Source organism: Amblyomma maculatum, chromosome 2, assembly GCF_055883805.1.
Source record: "Amblyomma maculatum isolate TAMU_Amacu chromosome 2, ASM5588380v1, whole genome shotgun sequence".
Classification (NCBI taxonomy): Eukaryota; Metazoa; Arthropoda; class Arachnida; order Ixodida; family Ixodidae; genus Amblyomma; species Amblyomma maculatum.
In genome coordinates, this window is record NC_139345.1 from 190,793,039 (window position 1) to 190,816,292 (window position 23,254).

Below are 23,254 nucleotides of genomic sequence, written 5' to 3' on the forward strand. Positions count from 1 at the left end.
CTCTCGAGCTGTTTATTTTTCTAGTATCTCGGAGTGTAGAGGTGAGGGGAGAGAGAAATCGCGCCGTGTGTAATCGCTGATATCTTCGCTGTTAATGAAGCTAGCTCAAAATATATTGCTATGAAGTGACTAACGATGGAATACCTATCTTTTTCTGTTTTTTAGATATTTGATGGTTCCTTTAAACCAAACAGCTGACTGTAGTGAGTGGAGTTGGAAGCGCCCTGACTATTGATTTGATCAAAATTGCAAATAAGAAAAAATTGGAGGCTGGCGAGGGGGCATATAAGGCACCTGGCCTGCGGTGCCCCTTTCTTTATTTCGGTGCGTGTGACTTAAGCTAGGCTAAAACGGTTCAGCAGAAATTTATACTGGAGCTTAGGTGGGTTTCGGCCCATTTTATCAACTTGTGCCATATGTCGAGGGCTAGAAGCGAAATATATCCGTACAGCGATGGTAATTGAACTTGCTAAAACAGAAGCGTATGATGTGGTGTTACGCGAGCATATTCGCGGTCGACGTTTCCCTATGCACTAATGGCTTCTGAGCCCGGATCGAGTAGCTCATACCTCAACCATCTGCGGGGGTACCAAAATTTCAAATGCTCATTTCAAATGGGGTACCAAAAATTTTAGATGCTTAGCATCGTGCCAGAGGCTCATGGCTTTAAGAGCACAAGTTAGAAGCGTCTGGCTACACATTTTGGGTTCAGCTCCCACCGACCCTTTCTTTCGTGGTACTCGAAAGACGTGAGATTCTAAGACGAGCTGGCGTTCGCAGCACTCTCGGCTAACCAGCCCTCCGGCGGTGCACGTGGTCGACAGCAAGCCGGCAGTAGCCGCATCCTCGAGCGAAGAGCGGCCTTCGGCGCCCGAGTCGCTGATGGCAAAGCTGAAGCGCCTCACGGAGCCCGAGCGTCGCTATATGACCATCGGCTGCGTCTGCTCCTTCCTCATGGGCTTCTGCGTGCCTGTGTACGCCATTTCTCGGGGACATGTTCCAGGTACGGGATATCATCCACTACCGGCCCTCTAGCGAACTTTGCCGATAAGAGTGTCAAGAAAGCGGGGAACTGCACTGCCGTCTCCGAAATATTTTTTGGGGCTAGGCAATTGTATACGTGCCTGCGCTGACCAAATGAGCTGAATGTCTGACATTACATCCACCAAGCCTTTTACTTGTCAACAGGTGCAACGCACACAAACTCGTTTCGACTACCTTCTCATGCCTTCTGCATGAGTTTGTTATCGGTTTTATGATTTCATAGCTGTATTACCTTTCTTGTATCAATTAGGCATACCTATTTCTTTGGTTTTGTCTATTGTGCATAATAAGACCGGCAGAGACGACATTGCAGTTTAATGTAGCAGTGGACTGAAGAGCAGATCCGCACCTTGGTTTTTCTGTTGTCACTTTTCAAGCTTTTTTTCTCTCTTCGTAGCAACTCCACCGCACCGCTAAATGCGAGGTGTTACTTCTGAAGCAAAGCCGACCAGAAATTCGTCATGAAACAGTGCATGCACTTCAGGGGTTAGAAATAATTGCTTGTGATCATTTATATTTTCCTGTGATTTTGTAGTAAGTCCATTTATTTTGACACGCTAACGTTGCTTGTAAGTTAACTGATTTTTCTTGAATCGATTGCTGCTAATCTTTCTACCTTTTTTGTAAAAACAAGTTGTAATATTCGGTACTTATAAGAAATACAGTTTTCTGCGGACATTGATGCTAGCATGTTTGTTCAACTTGTGATTGAGCTACAATAAACCGATTGCAAAGAAGCATTGTGCACAGTCGTGTTGGTCCGCGACCAGATCACCGCCTCCACATACATTGGCTTCTGTCTCGATAAATATTACGCTTTCGCCCTGTAAGACGCCGGTCTTTTTAAGTAGTCCAGCAACTTTGCACCCAACTTTGCAGCTTCCACACAACACAAAAGCGCGGAAATGCCCAAGGAACACGGGCGAACCAATATATCAGAATACATATGATACTGCCCTCTAATATTAACTTGCAAAGAGTAATTATTTATTCTCTTATAACGCTGCATCCACTTAGCCTGCAGTTAGCGTGAGCAGATAAGCGAATTAAACGTTATTGATAGTAGACCTAATTTGAAGCTACTTCTAAAACCAATTACGGAATGTATGCTCGCGTTCAGGCATCCGTTCCACTGCTAATTAAAGCTAGCGATATTAGATTTATTCTACTGACTCAGCTTTATTGATTATGGGAAAGCGTTTGACTGCGTAGATCACAGCAGATTGTGGCAAGCTCTCCAAGAGATGGGAGTTCCAATTCACCTCATCTGCCTCCTCAGGAACCTGTATGAAGGGCAAGAGGCCACAGTCAGAACTGGGCATGGTCTTACTGATTGGTTTCCGATTGAGAAAGGAGTGAGGCAAGGCTGCATACTGTCGCCCTGCCTATTTAACCTATATGCAGAGTGCGTAATGAGGAAGGCCGGTCTGGACGAGTCTTCAGCTGGAGTGAAGATCGCTGGAAAACGCATCAACAACCTTAGATATGCGGATGATACCACTTTAATGGCAGAAAGTGAAGCGGAACTCAAGAGACTTCTGATGCGCGTACAAGAAGAGAGTGAGAAGTTTGGGCTTAAACTGAACATTAAAAAGACAAAGATCATGGCGTCTTGCCCTATCAAGTCCTGGAGCATCAAGGGACAAGAAGTGGAAGCTGTGACAGATTTTCTCTTCTTGTGCTCCAAGATTGCCTCGGAAGGAGACTGCAGCCATGAAATTAGGAGACGCCTGCTTCTGGGAAAGAGAGCAATGGTTAGCCTTGACCGCTTAGTAAAGAGCAGAGACATTAGTCTGCCAACCAAGATCCGTATAACTCATGCTATGGTCTTTCCAGTTGTGATGTATGGATGCGAGAGTTGGACTGTGAAAAAGGCTGACCGCCGAATAATTGACGCGTTTGAATTGTGGTGCTGGCGAAGACTCTTGAGAGTTCCTTGGACTGCCAGAAGATCAAATCAGTCAATATTGTCGACTATAAACCCTGACTGCTCATTGGAGGGTCAAATTCTAAAGTTAAAGCTCAGCTACTTTGGTCATCTGATGAGAAGAGAGGAGTCGCTGGAGAAAGATTTGATGTTGGGAAAGGTTGAGGGTCGCCGGAGAAGGAGTAGGCAGCGAACGCGATGGTTAGGTGGCATCCTCGAGGCACTGCAGATGAAGTTATGTGATGTTAGGAAGATAGTGAGAGACCGGAAAGCGTGGCGTGACATGGTCTATAGGGTCACGAAGAGTCGGACACGACTGAACGACTGAACTGAACTGAACTGACTCAGCAATTGGCCACTGTAATTGATTAATATAAGACAGATCAATTGCAATTGTTACCACTCACTTATCTCCTGCAATGTATACAAGATTGCCGTGGGCAATTGAGTCGCCTAGTAGCAGGGATGAGATTAAACCGTCGATTTGCGGGACCACGTTAAGAGAGAAGCGGCCACACAAATAGATTTCCTGAAGTGAAGCTTTAATATCTTAAAGTTGTGTGTTTTAACTGAGTTCTGAGCCCCTACTGGCAGAGAAAATGCTTTATAAGAGCGCTCTGTAGGCAGCCTGCCATTTTCCGAGGTGTTTTCTTTATTGAGAAACGTCCTCTAATATCGGACGTGTAGAGTTCTCTAAGCCTTCACTTGGAAAGGAAGCAGTGTCACTCTCATATATTTCGACAATATGACAATACTTTGTGCACATCACAATGTGCACAATGTAGGAATAGGAAAAATAGCTAAGCTTGGTACGTATTTGTGTACGTAGCTCTCCCTGTCTATTGCGCCCTTTTGTACATAACTAATCTGCCGCCAGTCCCTACTGCAAAGTCTACCAATATTCGGTTATAATTGAGATGCTATGCGTGATCCAATGGTGTCCCAGAGTATGAGAGACCGGTACCTCAGTCTCTCATCCTTATACTGCCTTTCGTTTGATTACCTGCTCAAAACATTTGAAGGACGCTTAAGCTTCGCATCAAGAATGGAACGCGATAGCGTTATCGCGCCCCGTTCGCACCGTCTACTCATTTGCTTGTCGCGCTTTTGAGACGTAGTTCACATGATACAACACTCGTTAACTTGTCCAAAGCATGCCTGCGTGGTAGTTACTTGTTCTGAAACTTGATTCTGGGACGTAGAAGCGCTGCCAGCAACCTTTCCGAAACGCGCGAGCCTCAAGTTGCAGTCGTAGTTCGTCGGCAACATCGTTACCGATCCGGGCCGACGCGATGATCTCGGAGGACTTGCCTGGCTATCTTATTCCGTGCACCACACGCATGATGGCGCTACGTGCACGCCAAGCGAAGAGGAAGTACAGCGGAAAAGTAATTTGCCACTCGCTTAACTGCGTGTTCTGTAATTCTGTAATTTACATGCTCATAATTATTATTATACGCCACAATAAACTTCTCTAAGGGACATTTCTGAGACAACACCGCAATAAATAGACGTTTCTTTGTCCATTTCAAACCATCTAGCAAGAGAGTTAAGAAGATGCCATTATCACCACCAGTCAAATCATTTTTCCTTAAACTCCACACTAGCACATTATCAGTCAAAACATGAATGCACGCTAAAGGCCTGTTCGTCCCTTGGTCAACAAACTGTTTCTTGTGTAACAGACCAGAGACGATAGAACACGTGTTTTTCGACTGTTGGGATGCCATTTTTTTTCTGGGATGTGCTTCAGAGAACTTTAAAAAAAGAGCTACCTCTAGATGCATATGGCATACGATTTTTACCTTTTCCTAATACAGAGGAGTTTCCCTTTGATACAATAATGCTCCTGGATCTCCACAGCTTGAGGAAAACCGGTATGCAGTTTAACAATGCAGATATACAAGTCAATCCTGTACGAGAACATTTCATACACAGTGTTGTGCGGTTCAAGGAAGTGCATATGACACTCCCCGAGCAGCCACAATGGATTCATGTGCTTGACAGTTTGGTAAAACTGAAAAAGTTTTAACCCGCCGTGTCACGCGAAAGTGTGCTGGCACGTTTTATTGTTCATCGTCTTGTTTTGAATGTCCAAGTCGGCAGTAAAGAAAAAAAAAAGCTAGCGTGGCCGTGTGGTTAACGTGCTCCTCTCGCACCCCCGGAGGCCCACGTTCGATTCCTGAGGTCAGCGAGTTTTCCTACTCGTTTTTATTTATTAATGCTTCTGGGATTTTTCGCTCACGGCCAACGCCGGACGACGCGGGACGGCGGCCGCCGACGACGACACCGACGTTTCTGCGACACGGGGCCCTTAACACTACCGCGTTAAATGGCTACTTTCCATGCTACTTTCTGGATTCTGTTTTTTTCTGTCCTATGAGTGTTTCTCCTCTACGCAAGGCCAACACTCTAATTTTGCTGCTGGTGTACTGTAGCATGGAACTCGCGCACCGCACGCTCTATACTGACTTGGTGTCGGTACCCTTGGCCGCAGGGGCTGAGCTCTGGCGACCCAGCCTCCATCAGGTCCACCACGCGACTCTACTGCTTCCTCTTTCTCCTGGTCGGTGTTCTCACGGGAACCTGCGCCTTCGTGCAGGTACGGTGCGACCAAGTGGATTGGGGGTTACTTTCATTGCTTAAGATTACCCGTTACCGCTCTCCGGGTGGGAATCCTGCTGGTCTGTTTCAGATATCCACGTTATTCATTATGAAAGAGCACTGAACAAGGGTTGAGGGGGAGGCTCAGTTCTCAAGAAAAGCCAATGTTTAGACAAGTGGACTTGTCTTCATCTGAGCAGCGCGGTCATCACTGGCAGGGGCTTAAATGGGCTTTTGCTGCCGAAAAACAAAACTGAGAGGGGGGAGACAGAGGACGGCAAGCAAACAAAGAATGTTTCATTGGGCACTGATTTCTCTGAAGGTGAAAGCGGTAGTCCTGTCACCTGAAACAAAAAGAAAAAAAAGGCCGCAGTAGCAGGCGAAACTACAATTCGAGGTAGATGATGAGTCAGTATCTAAAACAGGTGTTTCTTGAGAGGGGACAGGCATTCTAAAGGGACATGATAAGCAACACAGCAGCGCTTTTGCTTAAGCGCATTAAAAACCCGCCAGTGATGATCGCGCTGCCGATACGAAGACAAGTCTTTTTTTTTGTTGAAGTGTTTGCTAAGCTTAAATACTAAGGCTCCTCGTCAACTCTTGTTCAGTTCTTTTTCATACTGCGTAGCCACCTTCCTCTCGTTCGACCCTTAATCCACATTATTCGTGATACATGCCACTCTTGTGTTTGCCGTTCTAATCCGCACTCTACCGCAAGAAATGGTCAATGAGTTTGCTGGCCTATACATTCAAGGGCAGCTGAAACTATGTTTATAGCTTCATGGCCAACACCGAACAAAGGGACTCCTTTGATAACACGATGCCACGCAAGTAACGGGTGGCATCCAAGTGTACGACTCAACAGTGGTGATTGGCCGCGTTCGCTTGAGCCTTTGACACACGCGAGACTATCCTGGTATCCAAGGAATTTGCTGTATCCAGTTGCAGCCTTTCATTACTCCACCGGAAACCTATGAAATAAAACGCGCCCACTACTTGCTTCGTAACTGGCACAGTAGCGTACTCTGTGCAGCACAGGATTACTGTTGCGCTGCTTCTCAGAGGCCACTAATATGCTCGTCCAGCGCCTCCTTTTAGGCGGCTAAGGGACATAAGCAGCCACCCAAGCAGCTACTGTGTCCATCGAGCACTTGATGTCTCCTCGCAGACGTTCGCCTTCTCCGTGGTGGGTGACAACCTGACTCGAAGGCTGCGCGCCATGACTTTCTCGGCCATGATGAGACAGGTGAGCGAATATGCGACACCCTCAAATCTTCAAACGCAGGCACATTCGAGTTAAAGCGTCACGTTTCTCTCCTGCATTATTTAGTTTGCAGCGTGCTTTTTTATGCCAGGCCTATGATATATCAATATAAACACACTTTTTACTTTGACCTAAAACAGGATTTGAACAACAGTTCTTGACAAAAGCATTACAGCAAGCGCGTTTCGTACTTTGTATTCACTGCATGTCTCTCTTCTTTAAAGGGACGAATAGAGTACTTGAATTTCGCTTTTGAAATTATTTGTGCAAGATAACAATGTGAAATGTGTTGAGTGGGTTAACCGATACACGGTTTTCTGTAAAAATCCAAGTGGCGGGAGGAATTTTTGTAATATTTGGTTTAGTCTCCAAAAACTGCGCACGATGTCCGGCAAAAGACCTGCGTGGTAAGCAGGGATCGAAAAGTCCCGGCATTCGATGAAACAGGGTTGAAGACTGGATGAGTAGCTTTCTTCACTGCACGAAGGAGAGACAGTCGTAATCAGCTGCAGAAATGGAGCTCAAAGGAGAAAAGTATTGAAGATAAAATGTCAAAAGGCTTCAGCCCCTACATCCCTCTTTCTCCAGTAGCTCCGATGTAGCGCTGAAAAGACAATGCCTTATAGTGCGTGAAAAGTATTCCAAGTTACGAAACGCGCTCACAATGGCAATCTTGCGAGGACGTCAGGCAAACACCTACAGCGAGCATCCGGTCACAGATTGTCCAGCTGGCAGCTACATCGGCTGCGACAACATCGCAACTCGCGCATGAGCGCGGCACTTCTCGAATACAAGCAGCTCACCAATGCAACGCCACCCTACGACCTGTGCTTGCCCTGGCCCGCTGCTACGGAGGTTCAGCGAGGGATCGTCGGCATCGCGGGGAAACGCACCACACTGCTCTGTGCAGTGCAGCAGCTGACCGGAGCCGTCATCTACGAGGCACTTCAACACCACTTCCTCGTTTACACCGACGGCTTCATGGCCAGAGACAGTTGCTCGCTAGCAGCAGCAGCTACCATCCCCGCCCTGCAACTGCATAGACAGCTGTACCTGTCCTTCCTGAGTTCTTCCATCACGGCGGAGCTGCTGGGCCTACGCCTAGGGCTGGATATACTGCTTGAAGGGACTCCGCCGCCACCCAGGTGTGCCATGCTATCCGACTCCCCGCGCCGCCCTCAGCCGCCTTCCAACTACCGGCCAGGGAACTCCGCTGCTGTGTCAGATTCGCGCGTCTCGAGCGCTTAGCGGAGCGCGGCTGCGCTATACGGGCACAGTGGATCTCCGGCCATTGCATCATCGAGGGCAGCGAACGTGCCGATAAGCTCGCTACCGCAGCACATGAACTCCCTCTTAGCGACGAGCAACTGGCTTTGGAGGACGTGCGTGCGGTAATCGACGCTTACTTCCAGACGTAGCACCCCGACCCACGCATCGCCAGAGGTGAGCGCATTCACAGTGTCAGCGGGCGCTCGCTGACTCGGCTGCAATGCGCAATGATCCCGTGCACGCATTGGATGTGTGTGGCCTGGGTAACGCCGGATGCCCCACAAACTTGCCACCAGTGACGTGTGTGACGGCTGTGGTGCAGTAGAAACTCTCGAACATCTTCTAAATCACAACTAAGGTTTCCTTGATCCGAGCATCGAACGAGATTTAAGGACACGAGGTCTCTACTCTCTTCCAAGGATGGCGCTACGGTGACACACACTCGCGCTTAGAACACTGCTCAAAGCCTACATCCGAGGCGGCAGTCGTTTTAAGCACGTTCGGTCATTTTGAATGAAGTCTATCACTGTGGTGCGGTGTCTGCTCGTGGAGATTTCCTCTTTAGTCGAAGGTTGTACAGACGTCCACCAAGAACATTAGGCCTGCGGCTCTCCGTGGCCGCGTGCGCTTCTGCATCGTTGTGTATTTCAGTGCTGTCACTGTCGTAGCTCTTAAGTCGAGCAATGCCGCCTAATGAAAAGAGATGTAAGGACAGTCTTGCTGAAAGCGAGAGCTTAGCGAATTATGGGCCACAGAAAGAGTGCTCACCCAGCCTACAACATATGTCCGTAACCATTTCATGCTTATATGTGCTCTCGGTTACGGGAGAAGCAGTGTTTATTTTTATTTCAGCCCCAAAACATCCTCGAATTATGTAATAACATGAAGCTGGTATTGGCTGCTCCGAATGTCTTAGAATTTTCAAGCGCTACAATAGCTCAAAAGAGTGGAAAAAAATTACAAGCTATGGCGAGAATAAAAGTACAATTGACTTGTACCATCTTTCGTTACAGCTGATATGTAACACGCAGGAACTAGCCGTCTGGTACTGACCTACATTTAAAATACCTACTCAATATGATAGGTAAGCCAAGTTAAATAAGGCGTGGGAAGTGAACGCAGCACATGATTGCAACTTAAATGCGCAGCGAGTATCAAAAGAGGGCTGAAGATACAAAAAGGCTGGCATTGCGTGGCTTTACATTTCGCTGCTGGTTCAGCTTTGGCGTGTAAGCGATATCTGCTTTTTATTTCACAAGCTCGCTTCTTTGTGTGACTAGTAGGAGTAGTTGCACGCGGTATTTTCTTAATCTAAAAGAGAAGGAAAAAAAATTGCTGACGATTACGTTACTTCCTAATGCGAATGATCTCAGCTCATCAGCTGTTTCTGCTTTTCGACAGATTGAGGCAAAGAATTCGAGCAGGAAATGTATGTACAATTACAGACTTCTTATTTTTCACACGTATTGCTTCTTCAAGAAACCTTCCACTAACTGTCCTCGACAGTCATGAAGGAAGCTTTGTGATCGGAAAAAGATGTATGCTCGACTTGCTGCACCAATGCCTGGTTCTCAAAGACGAGGGTTACGCAAGTATTGCACGAGGTTGTCCACAGCCGTGGGAGGCGCTTCGAGCGAGAGGAACGGAATATGTTCCAGTTTACATGGCTTTTATGCATGGCATACCCAATACCGTGCAGTACTAGGCCAGACGCAACAAAGACCTCTTTACCATGATCCTCCAACTAGGTAAGCCAACGGTATTCCTCACACTGTCTTTCTCGGAAATGCAGTGGCCCGAGCTGTTAGTGTTGCGTCGGCGCCTTATGTAAACTATACATAAACTATTTATACCGGCAGGAGGTTCGCAGTGGCGAATGCGGCGGCTATGTGTTTAGGCTCAGGCGTTGCACATATCGAGATCCGCCGCCATCGATCCGGCGCTCTGATTGCCGCCGCACAGGGGCTGCATTGAAGGAGGGGCGAAGAGATCAATAAAGTTATCAGGATGTAGCGGGGGGCAGCTCGTGGGTCCATAGGAATGTTGCGCGGCGAAGACATAGTGGCGACTGACTGACGCCACTGACGCTGCTAGCGAGTCCAGTGAACGTGGCTCTGGGATGCACGCACCTTGATCCGCTAATGCGCGCCGGTGGTCCGGTAACCCGAGAATACCGCGCTATAGTTCGGTTGCCGCACCAGAGGAAGAAAGCCCCACCAGAGGAAGAAAGCGGGGAGGGGGGCGGGGGGGGGGGGGGGCTAAAGGCATTGGCGAATGAAGGCGGCTATGCGTTTCGGCTTGTGTCTTCAGCTTGTGATTGGAGGAAACGCCGGAACCGGAAATGTTGGCAACCAAACTGATTCTTCTCACGTTTCGTGTTGGGGGAACCAGGCGTGTTGCCCCGCCGGGGTGGTGCAGTGGTAAGACGCCCGACTACTGTGCCGGAGTTCCCGGGATCGAATCCCGGCCTCGGCGGCTGCGTTTCGATGGAGGCGAAACGAAGTGGCGTCCGTGTGCTGTGCGATGTCAGCGCACGTTAAAGATCCCCAGGTGGTCGAAATTAGCCCTCCACTATGGCCCCCTTTCTCTCTATCCACTTTCACTCCCACCTTCATCCCTTCCCTTACGGCGCGGTTCAGGTGTCCACAGAGCAAGTGTGACAGATACTGCGCCTTTCCCTTCCTATGAACCAACCAACCAACCAACCAACCAGGCGTGCGTCGCCGCTACTCCGCACCGCTTGCTGCACAGTCACTAGGTCGCTTCGGCGCCATGCGTCTCGCTCACTCCACTGCACCCAGACTTCTGTCGAACGAGCGCCACCATACCTGCTGCCGGCGCTGACGCGCGTATGCGCTACGCCCAGCGACACGTGACGTCATGGTTGCTATGCACAGCTGCGCCCCCACCCCCACAGGTGGTTGCTAGAGAGAGATGAGAAGGCCACAGCTGACATCGTTCAAAGGCAGGGACGGACGGACGCTAGAGTATGAGCCAATCAAGGCTTTGACCTTAAAAATGGCGCGTTGGCCTCCACGCTGCGGGGCAGTAGTTAATATGCCCGACTACTATGCCTGTGTACCAGGGTTCGATCCCGATCTCCGGCGGCTGCGTTTCTATGAAGGCGAAACGAACAGGCGTACTTGTGATGTGTGATGTCAGTCCCGGAATGGGCTCTGCCACTCAGCTCATTTCATTGTAAATAAATGTTTTCTCCTCTTCCTTCCCCTCAGCGCACGTTAAATTTACCCAATATGTCTTAATTTTTCAACAGCCCTCCACTACGGCACCACTTTCTATCTACTTTCACTCCCGTCTGCTCCCTTTCCTTTCGATGTGGTTCAGGTGTCCACAGAAACATGTGCGACGGTACAACGTCTCCTCTTCCTGTGACTCAATTATTATTCAACCCGGCTGAGCTAGTTAACGAGCGCAAGTTATGCGGCCCTCGCTCTGGTCCATATCAGCAGGATATTCTGATTTATCCTGACGACTGCGACAGGTTGTAGACAATGACGGCCGAGACAATGCATCCTAAATGGCTGGACCGAGGAAGCTAGCCGCAGTTAAGCAGCTTAAAGGCCCTCTTTAAGAAACTGTCATGTGGCAGTCACAGCACTGGTTTAAACCAGGGTCTGTTCCGTCTCGGAACAGATGTGCACGGCGCGGCTTTCGGTTACATAATCACGAGGCGGATATCACTCCCGTTTCGGTTGGTGGCGAACCGAAGTAACGAACGCGCGGCGCAGCTGTGTTGAAGTCCCCATAAAATTAGCGCATGCGCAGTACCTAGCCTGCGGATAATGATCTTGGAGAATGTTAGCAGTAGAGCTATGCTCTGAAGTATAGAAAACACCTTCCGTTAACCTTGAAGAAAAAGAGATTCACGCTCTCGGTGAATATTTAACGATGAGGTGTTAGCGGGTGTTTGTCATGTGGGAGGTTGTTAGGTTTGTTGTTTTGGTGTTCAATCCTGACTTTGCGCGCGCGCTGTTTCTAAAAGGGGCACCGCGGTTGTTTTCACGTGTCTCCTCTTGATTTTATCTGGCTTGGTTCCTATATAACTACACCTTTCTACAAATAAAAATTCAGTTGTTAGAAAGCGCTTGTGTCGTCTCCTGTTCCTTTTAGTCCTGTGTTTTCGCGCTGCTTTAAGATGACCTATGCTCTAAAAGTGGGGGTCTGGTTTAACACTTTTAAGCATAGTGAGGAGCGCAGAGCTCCTGATGACGCTGCCGAGGAGTTCACGCACTTGTCCCGTGCGCCTCGCTCATGGCAAAACTGGAAGAGAAACCGCCACCGAAGCAACTATTACACCCTTCTACGAGTCACGAGGTCCTGAAACACTCCCAATTTTCACGTTGTGAGTTCTTCACATGGAACATTAAGTTCAAATGGCATTGTAAAGCCTTATTCTGTAAAATGCAGACATCAGGACAAGACCGCAGTATTTAACATAAAAATATAAACGGTCGCACACTTGGCGTGCTAAAACAGCAACCCAATAAACGCGCGCACGCTCACAAACTCTACAGTACGTGTTACACTAGCTTATATATTTCTGAAAGAGATGCAAGCTGTAGCAAAACAAGGAATTATAGTAAGTAGACAGTCTTATTAACATAACACTCGTTCACCATTAGAAAGCAGCAGTACATCCAGGCATATATTAGACAGTCATTGTTAACATGGCAATCACTTTTTCTTTTATATTTTGTGATTTTTAATTAGTGCACAAGTTCATGAATATTTTTTTTATTCTATAGGGCACTCATTTGGTACATCTGATGGTTTTAAACACGTGTAACCCGTATCATTTGAATAATAATAGTTGTCCAGTAAAGGGGGCATGTGACACTGTGACCTGTTTTAAGCATGATTTGTGCGAAAAAATGCCACCATCAATGTGTCTCTTTTCCTAATACTGCACGGTACCGCGGTTGGTTGGTGCGTTCATAGGAAGGGAAAGGCGCAGTAACTGTCACACTTGCTCTGTGGACACCTGGACCGCGCCGTAAGGGAAGGGATGAAAGTGGGAGTGAAAGTGGATAGAGAGAAAGGGGAGTCGTAGTGGAGGGCTACGGAGTAATTTCGACCACCCGGGGATCTTTAACGCGCGCTGACATCGCACAGCACACGGACGCCACTTCGTTTCGCCTCCATCGAAACGCAACCGCCATGGTCGGGTTCGAACCCGGGAACTCCGGCACAGTAGTTGGGCGTCTTACCACTGCACCACCCCGGGGGGGGGGGGGGGGGAGCAGTTTTGACAAATTACACAGGCCCCGCGGGGTGGTGCAGTGGTAAGACGCCCGACTACTGTGCCGGAGTTCCCGGGATCGAATCCCGGCCTCGGCGGCTGCGTTTCGATGGAGGCGAAACGAAGTGGCGTCCGTGTGCTGTGCGATGTCAGCGCACGTTAAAGATCCCCAGGTGGTCGAAATTTCTCCGTAGCCCTCCAATACGGCTCCTCTTTCTCTCTTTCCACTTTCATTCCCACCTCCCTCCCTTCCCTTACGGCGCGGTTCGGGTGTCCACAGAGCAAGTGTGACAGTTACTGCGCCTTTCCCTTTCTGTGAACCAATTTATTTTAAATTACACAGATATTGAAAAGCCGTACAATTTTATTTCAAGAAGTATGTGTGCTTTAAAACGGCATTCAGTTGTGGCTGGATTACGTGTCGTACCTTCGAAGCTAATTACAGAGTCTATACACATGAAATGTGAGAACACTCTAACATGCTCTTTTTCAGTAGATTCATGAGCAACTTTTAGAATTTCTACTGGGTGTCAGAGTGATCTCGGGACGCCGACAGGTCATGTACCGGCGTCAAAATGATTGAGCGGTGGAACGCCATCCCCTACACTGCATTCAGGGAAGACCGCCCAATGCCAGAATTGCGCAGAAAGGGTGTACTTGGGCTTCACTAGTCATGCAGTGCAAGAGTACCCTAGACCAGCCCTCCGTTGCTTTATCTTTCACCGATTCGGCCACATGACAAAGAACAACACACCAAATGCAAATCACCACTGGAACAGAAGCATGCGAACTGTGGTGGTGAACGCCTCTTTCTTCTCCGGCTGCCACCATAACACAATTGTTTTAAACCTCTGGCATCATTAGATACTTGATGGCAGGTCGCCTCAAACAAACGCCCCTCTTGCTAACCTGCAAACAGTGAATGCTGTGCGCCATATTCCAGTGCAGCATGACAAGCCCCGAGATTCTAAATCTGCTTCGAATGCCTCCGCATCGACAAAGTCTGCTCGACAAAAGTGGTCAAGTGTAGAAGTTTGTCTCGAATTCTCAAGCTGTACCTCCCTCTTCAGTGTTGAAGAGTCCTAATCAAAAGCCTCCTGAGAGTTAAGTGCAAGGTTCTATTTCAGAGCCCTCAATTGCCACATTTCAACGTTCTTCTGTTTAACCAGTGCAAGTAGTAAATGATTCAGCCCCGGTTGCTGGAGTCTTTATTTTCAGTGGTGCAGTTCCTTCTGACAATGCTCTTTACTGCAGTTGACAGTATTCTAATTGCCATTCCACAAGAAAACATCACAGAAGAGCAGGTTCTCCTGTCTGTGGAACATCTGCAGCCTCAGTTTCCTAGGTACTCTTTTAGGCAAACGTTTTATGCATAACCATTTTCACAAAATCCCCCGCCGGGGTGGCGCAGTGGTTACGACGCTCGACTACTGTTCCCAAGGACGCGGGATCGAATCCCGGCCTCGGCGGCAGCTTTTCGGTGGAGGCGAAAAGCAAGGCGTCCGTGTGCTGTGCGATGTCAGTGCACGTTAAAGAACCCCAGGTGGTCGAAATTTCCGGAGTCCTCCACTACGGCGTCTCTCATAGCCTGAGTTGCTTTGGGACGTTAAACCCCACAAACCAACCAACCAACCATTTTCACAATGTTGGCATTTTAATTGAAATGCAGATTTAAGAGCAAGTGAGGACTTTCGTAGACTTGTCCAAAACAGTTTTTCTGCGGTGCGCATACAGGAAGCTGGTGTGTGTAACGATTTCTGTAACTCGAACTGTGTCGTACAAATCATCCCGTCCTTCTGGCCTGACTAGGGCGATGTCTTGCGCTAAGAAGGACCTTCCCTCCTACATCATTCAGTACAGTGATTATCAAGTGTCCTTTGGTGAGGTCTCTGTTACTGTTGTAAGCATTTAGTTTCAATCATCTTGTCGCGTCTCAGTTGATGCCCTTTTTGAATATCTTTAAAATCTTTAAAATAGCGGGCTCTCATTTACTGAATTAAAAAAAAAGGTTTATTTATAGGAAGCGAAAGGCGCGGTAACTATCTCACCACTTGTTTTTTGTGGACACCGCAACCGTGCCGTAAGGGAAGGGAGGAAGGTGGGAGTTAAAGTGGAAAGAGTGAAAGAGGAGCCGTAGTGGAGGGCTGCGGAGTAATTTCGACCACCTGGGGATGTTTAACTTGCGCTGACATCGCACGGCACACGGACGCCTCTACGTTTCGTCTCCATCGAAACACAGCCGCCAAGGTCGGGTTCGAACCCGGCTACTCCGGCACAGTGGTCGGGCGTCTTACCACTGCACCACCCCGGCGGGGCCTCATTTACTGAAATCTCTTGACAGCGCTAGTTTCTTACCATGGAAGGCTGAACTGAAATAAGAAGTTTTTAAAGGATTTTCACGGCTACCAAAAACAAGCATATTATAGTTTTCCAACAGATACCCGGACACTGCCTTAGTCCTGGATGCGGTGGCTAGGCAGTCACAATCCAATGTCCTTAGTTCTGTTCTGTCCTCGATTGGTGCATTGCGCTGCTTGTTGAAGTCCATGCGTAATGAAACACGAAATGATTAGGTCTGAGCCAAACCATAAGAATTCATGTATACATTTCATCGATCCATTGTTACCGTTTAATAATCCGATAATTATCAGCAGAAATTTAGAAGCTCTCATTCATCGCTTGCGTTTGGGAATGGCTTACCTGAAGAATTTTCCTCATAGAATTGTCCTGCCAGAGAGCTCACGGTGTCTGTGTTGTTATGAGAATGGTGTGGCTAATCTGACCTATAAAAGTCTATGACCTGTCAAATTACCGACCACTTGTGATGTTTTTCAAAGGATTCGAAAAATATTTTCAACGCCGAACGGCTTTCTCTGACAAGCATAATAGATCTCCTGCACAGTTTCCAAACATTAACTAACCAATTACCGAGTTAGCTCTACTTGCTGAAAATGAGTTAATATTGCACAATTTTGAAAATAAAAGTATGGTATTAGGTATTTTTAGACTTCACGACAACCTTCGGCCTTATCAGCCACAGCATTCGCTATCAAAAGCTGGAAAAATATGGCTTTCGCGGAAAAACACTATCGTAATATATTCGTTTATACAACACCGGGCACAATTCGTTGACATTCACAGATTATCAGTAGCTCAACTGTCACAGCTGTAGCTTCGAACGTTCCTCAGGAGAGTACTTTAGGGCCATCCCTATTTCTAATGTACAGACTTTGTCAAAAGTTCAGAGCCCAGGGGGTCTACTTCTGAGCCATACTATGGAACTCATAGTGCATTCCCAGGTTTGCAAACTTGCTGAAGTAATAATATACGGCTTAAAATCAAGCCCTCTTGGCTGTAAACGTTTGACAAACGCTACACGTTAATGATATAGCTAATATTGATGAGTCGTCTGAATGTATTATATATGCCAACAGTACAAGCGCGTTTTTCTCTGGACAGTCAAGCATCACCTTAGCCGAAATAGCAAAATGGACATCTAAATACTTAGCAAACTGACAATAAAGTGAAAATATTGTTGATAAGACTACAGGCGTTCTCTTCAATCTACGTCATAAGCTTTTCTATCTTCCGTCCTTTGTAATGAAAATACGCTCTCATTGAAGTGATCACGCAATTTAGAACATTCGGAATATTTTTCTATGGAAATATGTCGTGGGGATATGCATGTTATTTACCGTGTCTGGCAACTATAGCGTACGACTGGCTAGGTGCATCGCTACTGTAATCTTTTCCGATTGCTCTAAATATATTGCTATATAACGCTGTATATATAATATCTTGCTATATAAATCAGTACCGAGGTTATACACTATCAGATGATTACAAACACTACGCTTGACAGGCTTCCTGAAGATGCGCAGAAAGTTAGCTGGACAAATGATAAGATAATTAACTGACCCAAACGAAGGTTATAATACGTTTCTATACCAATTTAGAAACTATTTCACTCCTTTCCTCTTGAAGTCTCGGCACAGAAACCGTAACGTAAGTAAGCCGTGAGTAGAAACAACTTAGACACGAATGAAAACTAGACTGGTTGTATCAACGATTTGTTAGCACCCGCGATCCTGAATACTTGACCGTTTATAAAAAAAAATACACAAATAAGTTGACCGAAAAATTGAGACGCGCAAAAATTATTACAAAATTTTTTAAACGTTGAAGGTGCAAGACGTTTTGTAGTGTGGGTTCGGTAGAACACACCTTTACATCGCCGCAAATTTCATGCTACATGGTAAATCTGCCAGTTAAAGGCCAAGAATTATCTGGGAAAGGTTTAGCTAATGAGTTCAACACTTCTTTGCAACATTGTCAGGTCAAATGGCTTGCCAGACGTCTTAGAATACATGAATGCCCCCAACGATCACTTTATATTTCTTCAACCTACAACTGTCAGGAAATCATATTTGCTTAAAGAGATTTGAAAGCGAGTACACGCCGCGATATCGATGACCTCCGTGTGCAGTCTATGAAATATGTTAAGGATATAATTGCACCAGCCTATGCAATGCGTGTATAACGACAGAAATCTTTCCAACAAATAATTAGATGGCGAAGGCAACTGCAATAATAAAAAAGGCAACCGGAATGACCTGGGCAATTATAGGCCAGTGTCTGATCTGCCTTTGCTCTCGAGAGTCTTTGAAAGAATTTTCCATACCCGCTTATCAAACTTCTTGTACTAGTACGGTGACTGACGTCATATCAATTCGGCATCACCAAAAATAAATCGACTGAACTGGCTCTTCTTGAACAAAAGGAATTGATTCCTGGACAATTTGAAGATATTTCTCGATTTCTCAAAGGCCTTTGATTTAGTGGATCATATTATTTTGTCGCAAAAGATAAATCGTGATGGCATTCGCCGACTGGCTTTACAATTTAGAGTCCTACTTATCCGATATAAAGCAAGTGGTTAAGAAATAATGTCTGATTATGGTGTAGCACAAGGCAGCATACTTGGACCTCTACATTACTGTTTTCCTTTGTCATAAATTTCGGCGCGCTTGGCTGGACGGAGACTACATTTGTAAATCTTAACATACTTCTCTATACACAATACCTACAATCCGCGTACTTGGAAAAGTGCCTTCTTATTTATACACACATCGAGCTGTTAAAAACAAAACGTTGTCCGCATAGAGTTTTCATACCCCTATAGTCTGCTGTGTTACTACCGGACGGAAATAATGAAACGCGATAATTCTTCAGTTGAACTAGCCAAGGTCTCCATCATTCTGTGTATTGCGTACGAAATCAAGAAAGAAAAAATTTGATGTTTGCCACACTAATTAAGGAAGGCAACTGTTGAAATATTGTTTGGAATATCTCCTAAACGAACGTTCCGGAGATGATGGCAAAGATGGCACTCAAAAATAATTCAGATAATTGTGTAGTATATATTTCTGTACAAGTGGGTACAGCAATAGTAATGTTAGTTCTTTTGTATGACTCTTCCTCTATCTACTCTTTAAGCAATGCTTTTCATTTTGTCTTTGTCTATATTTTGTTCACAATATCTCATCTTCCAAAACCTAGAACTGTGCAGTTGTTACACACACCACATCTTTGACCTTATCTACGTTTTTCTATTGGTAGAAGCCACGTTCTGCTACTGTATTCTAATTATTGTTGCATCCAATACTTTCTACTGTATGGGTAGTAGGGGCCATGGACCATCGTCAAGCTCATCTAGGTTTTTTTGTCCGTGCATCGTCGGATGTAAGAACAAACGTATTTGATTTGATTTGATATATTATTGGATTGCCAGGAGCATGACAATTCCAGGTCGCGATTACAAAGAAATTTGACCGCTCTTCACAAAAGAGATTTAAGTGTATCAAAAGCTATTAGGCCCATAGCCGACGCATGCACTGCAGAAACGAGAAATTCTGGCGTTTATATCATTCCATGAGGACACTGGGACCCTTGAAAGATATTGCTTTAGTAGATCTGGCCTAGTAAATTTTATTGCTCCTGATGAGCTTTTGTATACCGCAATTATGCTTATTTTTGTTCTGTGCCCTTTATTGTTTTCTAGAGTGTATATTGTATTATGTACTGGTTCTGAACAGAGTCACACACTGACACACGCATCTACACAGATTTAGTGAGTTTATATCGCTCATCAACGTTACTTCTATTGAAGCTTGGACTTTGTTTATTTGTTGTGTATTGTTTGTGTAATGTTATGTAGCAGTGTACATGTTATGTTATGTGGAACTGTATATCGTCAGACAAGGTGGTTTCTACTAATAGGTGAAAAAGAGCAGGAGCCGCTATGCGGCACTAACCTCTCCTTTATTGTTCGTGTAGATGATAAAACGGTATCCAGGTCGTATATATGTAACAGGACATACACGAAGTAAAATGAATGTTTTGCTTTTGTGAGTGTCGTACGGAACACCTGATATATGGCGGAGGCCTTTCCTTGTGTAAAAGAAAAAGTTTATTAGTATCAGTTCGGGATGCTGCTGTGCATATATAACATTACAATAGATTAAGCAGGGGCTAATAATAGCATTATATAGTAGGAATTTCCTTTTGAACAAGAATACAGCCTGTCAATTCTTTAACAGTACTCCCCGAGCGTCGACTGCCCGGCGCTGCGGCGCCGCAAGACACAGGAGATGACAAGGCAAGTGAGCAAAAGGGCATGACATCAATTTCTGCTGCTGCAGTGAGCGTCGCCTGCTAGGCTGTTCTGATTAGTACGACAATCGGCTGGCAGGCATCGGTGCCCGAAGAAGCTGTCACTGCTTGTTTTCATCCGCCATACGTGCATATAGTGCGAAAAATATATTGAAAGTATGCACATATGCAATAAAAAACCTAACATGTGCAATTATTCTTTGTAATGGTTACCTTGGCCAAATTATTTTCAAGAACAAAAAATATCGTCATCATGAATACTTTCAAAAGAGTCCTTCTCGAGACAGTACCCGCCGGTGGAACCAGGGACAAGTGATTATTGAACCGTTACAAGTTAGCACCAATCGAATTCTCAAGCATACAGCAGTTAGAATAAGCGCTCTCTGAACACGGGCATGAAACTTTATTCAAGAGGTTGCGTTCGACGGCGCAGAACAGCCAAGCATATGATACTCGCTCAAGCAGCATGATTACACCCACATGCTCTTTTCTTCTCCCAATTTCCGCTCTGCCTCGGCGTGGCGCCGCTGCACCGGGCAGTTGACACCCGCGCGATACTGTTAAAGAACTGACAGGCTGTACATGTGTAATTTGCAAAGTATATCATAAGCTCTGGCAAGACATTTTATCTAATAGTCTACGTGTGTATCCAAGATCAAGGTTTCTAACGAGAGGTTAAATCTCCTGACGTTTGCCATGGTAGACACTTACTGCTTTATTTCTCTTATTGCTTATTTCAAAAAGAATAACACACTCCATTTTGATTATCCACTCAGTGTAATATTTCTCGATTTCTCAAGTTTGTACTTATCGTTACATTGAAACAAAAAAGGTAGTGTCATCTGCGTAGATGACAGACTAAGCCTGTTGGCATATTGGTGTTATATCATTTTTGTATTTATAGAAAAGCATCGGACCGGGGACACTGCCCTGTAGTGGTCCAGTCATTGTGCTCCGTGACTAGACTGCTGTTTTCCGATAGAGGCGCATTGGTTTGTTTTCTAAGTCGTATGTTAGGAGTGCAAGGGCATCATCGCACGTAAACGCAGGAATTGTGTGTAAATTCAGAGTTAATGCACCGGATCATTATGTCTGCCTGCCCAACAAGTTCTGTTACCAGAATTTCAGTCCTTTCTTAATTCATGGACGACTATGCCGGCTGCGTAGCTGTTACCTTCCTATATTCCTAGTTCTCATTTTTCTAAGTTCATATCTGTAATGCATGCATGAATGCCGCGGCTTGGACTTGGTCAAATGGTTTCTCAAAATCCATTAGCGCTACATATAAGCAGTGCCTATATTAGGCGCGTTTCTATACTTTCTGTTCGGCTATACTGTTGCTTTGCCGATTAATCTTTACGAAAACCTGCCTGGTAATTTCGTTGAATGAAGAGGAAGGTTGTCCCAATTATAAAGGCGATTACCTGGTAGGCAAGGAATAGGAAATTGATGGGTGAGTACCTTTTAAAGATTCAAGCCGTTGACAATCGCCGTCATGTACCAGTTTGAATCAGCGCTTTGTGTTGCTCTGAATGCGCAGGACATGGCCTGGTACGATGAAATCGAGAACAGGCCGGAGACTCTGCTCGCGTGCCTGTCCACTGATGCAGCCCGGGTTCATGGAGTAAGTCACCCTTCTGATACAGGAAAACCCGTACATCAATTCATCTCTGCTCCCGCTGTTCCGGCATCAGTGATTACCTTGCATCCTTATGACGCACAAAGGGAATACTAATTTCGTTTTTCGCTACTTCATGAAATATAAAGAGAATCACTGGCGCCGGGAGAGGGATACTTAGACATGAGGTAGCATGGCTACAACTGCGAGGCAGAAATATATCTGCAGGCTTTCCTGGTTTACAGATCATACCAGTAAACTATGGCGTATTCGCAGATGGCTGCATGCCCTAAGATAAGGCAAAATCCGCCTCCAAAATACGTGCTTGTCCTCGTCTTCTGCAGCATCCGATCGCCTCTGTTCTTTACGATTTCGCTGGGACGCGGCGAATACAACGACGATGCCACATCGTCCATTGACAATCCGCCTCGCCATGCGGAAGGGCCTTCAGAGCCCATTCCAGCTTCTCCTTTTGTGCCTTCCTGGTTACATTCACTATGGCATTCTTGTACGCCACTACGTGGCCACCCATAGAGCTGAACGGTGTAAGCGGGCAGCTGTTTCATGGTTCAAGAAGACTAGAGTGAACGCCATAGCAACTCCGGACACTCGTTCTTTAGGAAAGGCTGCCTCTCGCTGTCCGTCACGAGTGCTGTTGTCAACTCGGCCTCTCCTTCCTCGTTGATTATCGGGTGCACTCCATCATTCGACATCGGCTTAGGGCTTTGCGAGGAAATGACAGCATAATGCACGAGGAAAGGACGGCATAAAGTACACGAAGAGAGGTTTGATGGAGAATTCGGGTGGACGTATGTGGGGTCAGTCCAACACCACCTAGACTAGACAGGGCCTCTCCGCTGCTCGTTACGTCTTCCCACTACGAGGTCGACGCTCAGAGGACGGGTGCGAAGCCTTCATGCTACCGGAGGTGTAATCATAAGGCTTTGTGAGGAGGTCCTTGGATGCTCTTGAAAGAATGGTTCAATCTTGAGCGTGTATAACATACTTATCTCAATATATTATAGTTCACTATCGCACGAAAAGAGCTACAAGTTCGTGCAACAGATATAGTAAACAAAGTATTGAGTTTCACTAATAAAACAAAGAGCAATGCGTTTATACAAAGCTGAGTATTTTTATTTAGTGATGTTCGTAAGGTTTTATCAATAAAATGTGATGGCAAAGGTTACCCGGCATAAAAAACACTGTTTGATCTCAAGTTTCGATGCCCAAATGATTTTTGTCTTCAACTTCTCGCTTGTATTGCGACGTTTTACAGCAAATTGTACTGTAAAAGGTTACAAAATTGCGTGTTATATCGGTGGTCGTCGACATTTGAGCGCATTTCACTTCAAGTGTTAGCAGATGCATAACAAGCTCCATGGGGTTTTGAGATAATATTAAATTTGACATTTAAAGCATAGGAGAAATCAACAGATCACAGTTTTGGTTGTTTTTAGTTTGCAATGCAGCATTTTTCTGACGAAGAGCGACAGAGGAGGCAACACGAAAATGAAATGTTAATTTTCTTACCTTTTGCTTTATGCGCAGCCGCTGCAATTCGTTCCTGTGGCATTTTGCAACAAACTAGAGTAG

The 23,254-nt window shown here is 46.0% G+C and overlaps 1 pseudogene across 1 annotated transcript in view; it reads left to right on the forward strand.

Moving 5' to 3' along the window:
* The window catches only part of LOC146200765 (phosphatidylcholine translocator ABCB4-like), a 144,247-nt pseudogene extending 120,993 nt beyond the window's left edge, over nt 1-23,254 (forward strand). Inside the window, exons 15-20 of the transcript XR_014704681.1 lie at nt 781-966; nt 5,469-5,573; nt 6,744-6,821; nt 19,968-20,030; nt 21,581-21,664; nt 23,210-23,254. The product of XR_014704681.1 is annotated as a phosphatidylcholine translocator ABCB4-like (transcript). The remainder of the gene's footprint in view (nt 1-780; nt 967-5,468; nt 5,574-6,743; nt 6,822-19,967; nt 20,031-21,580; nt 21,665-23,209) is intronic.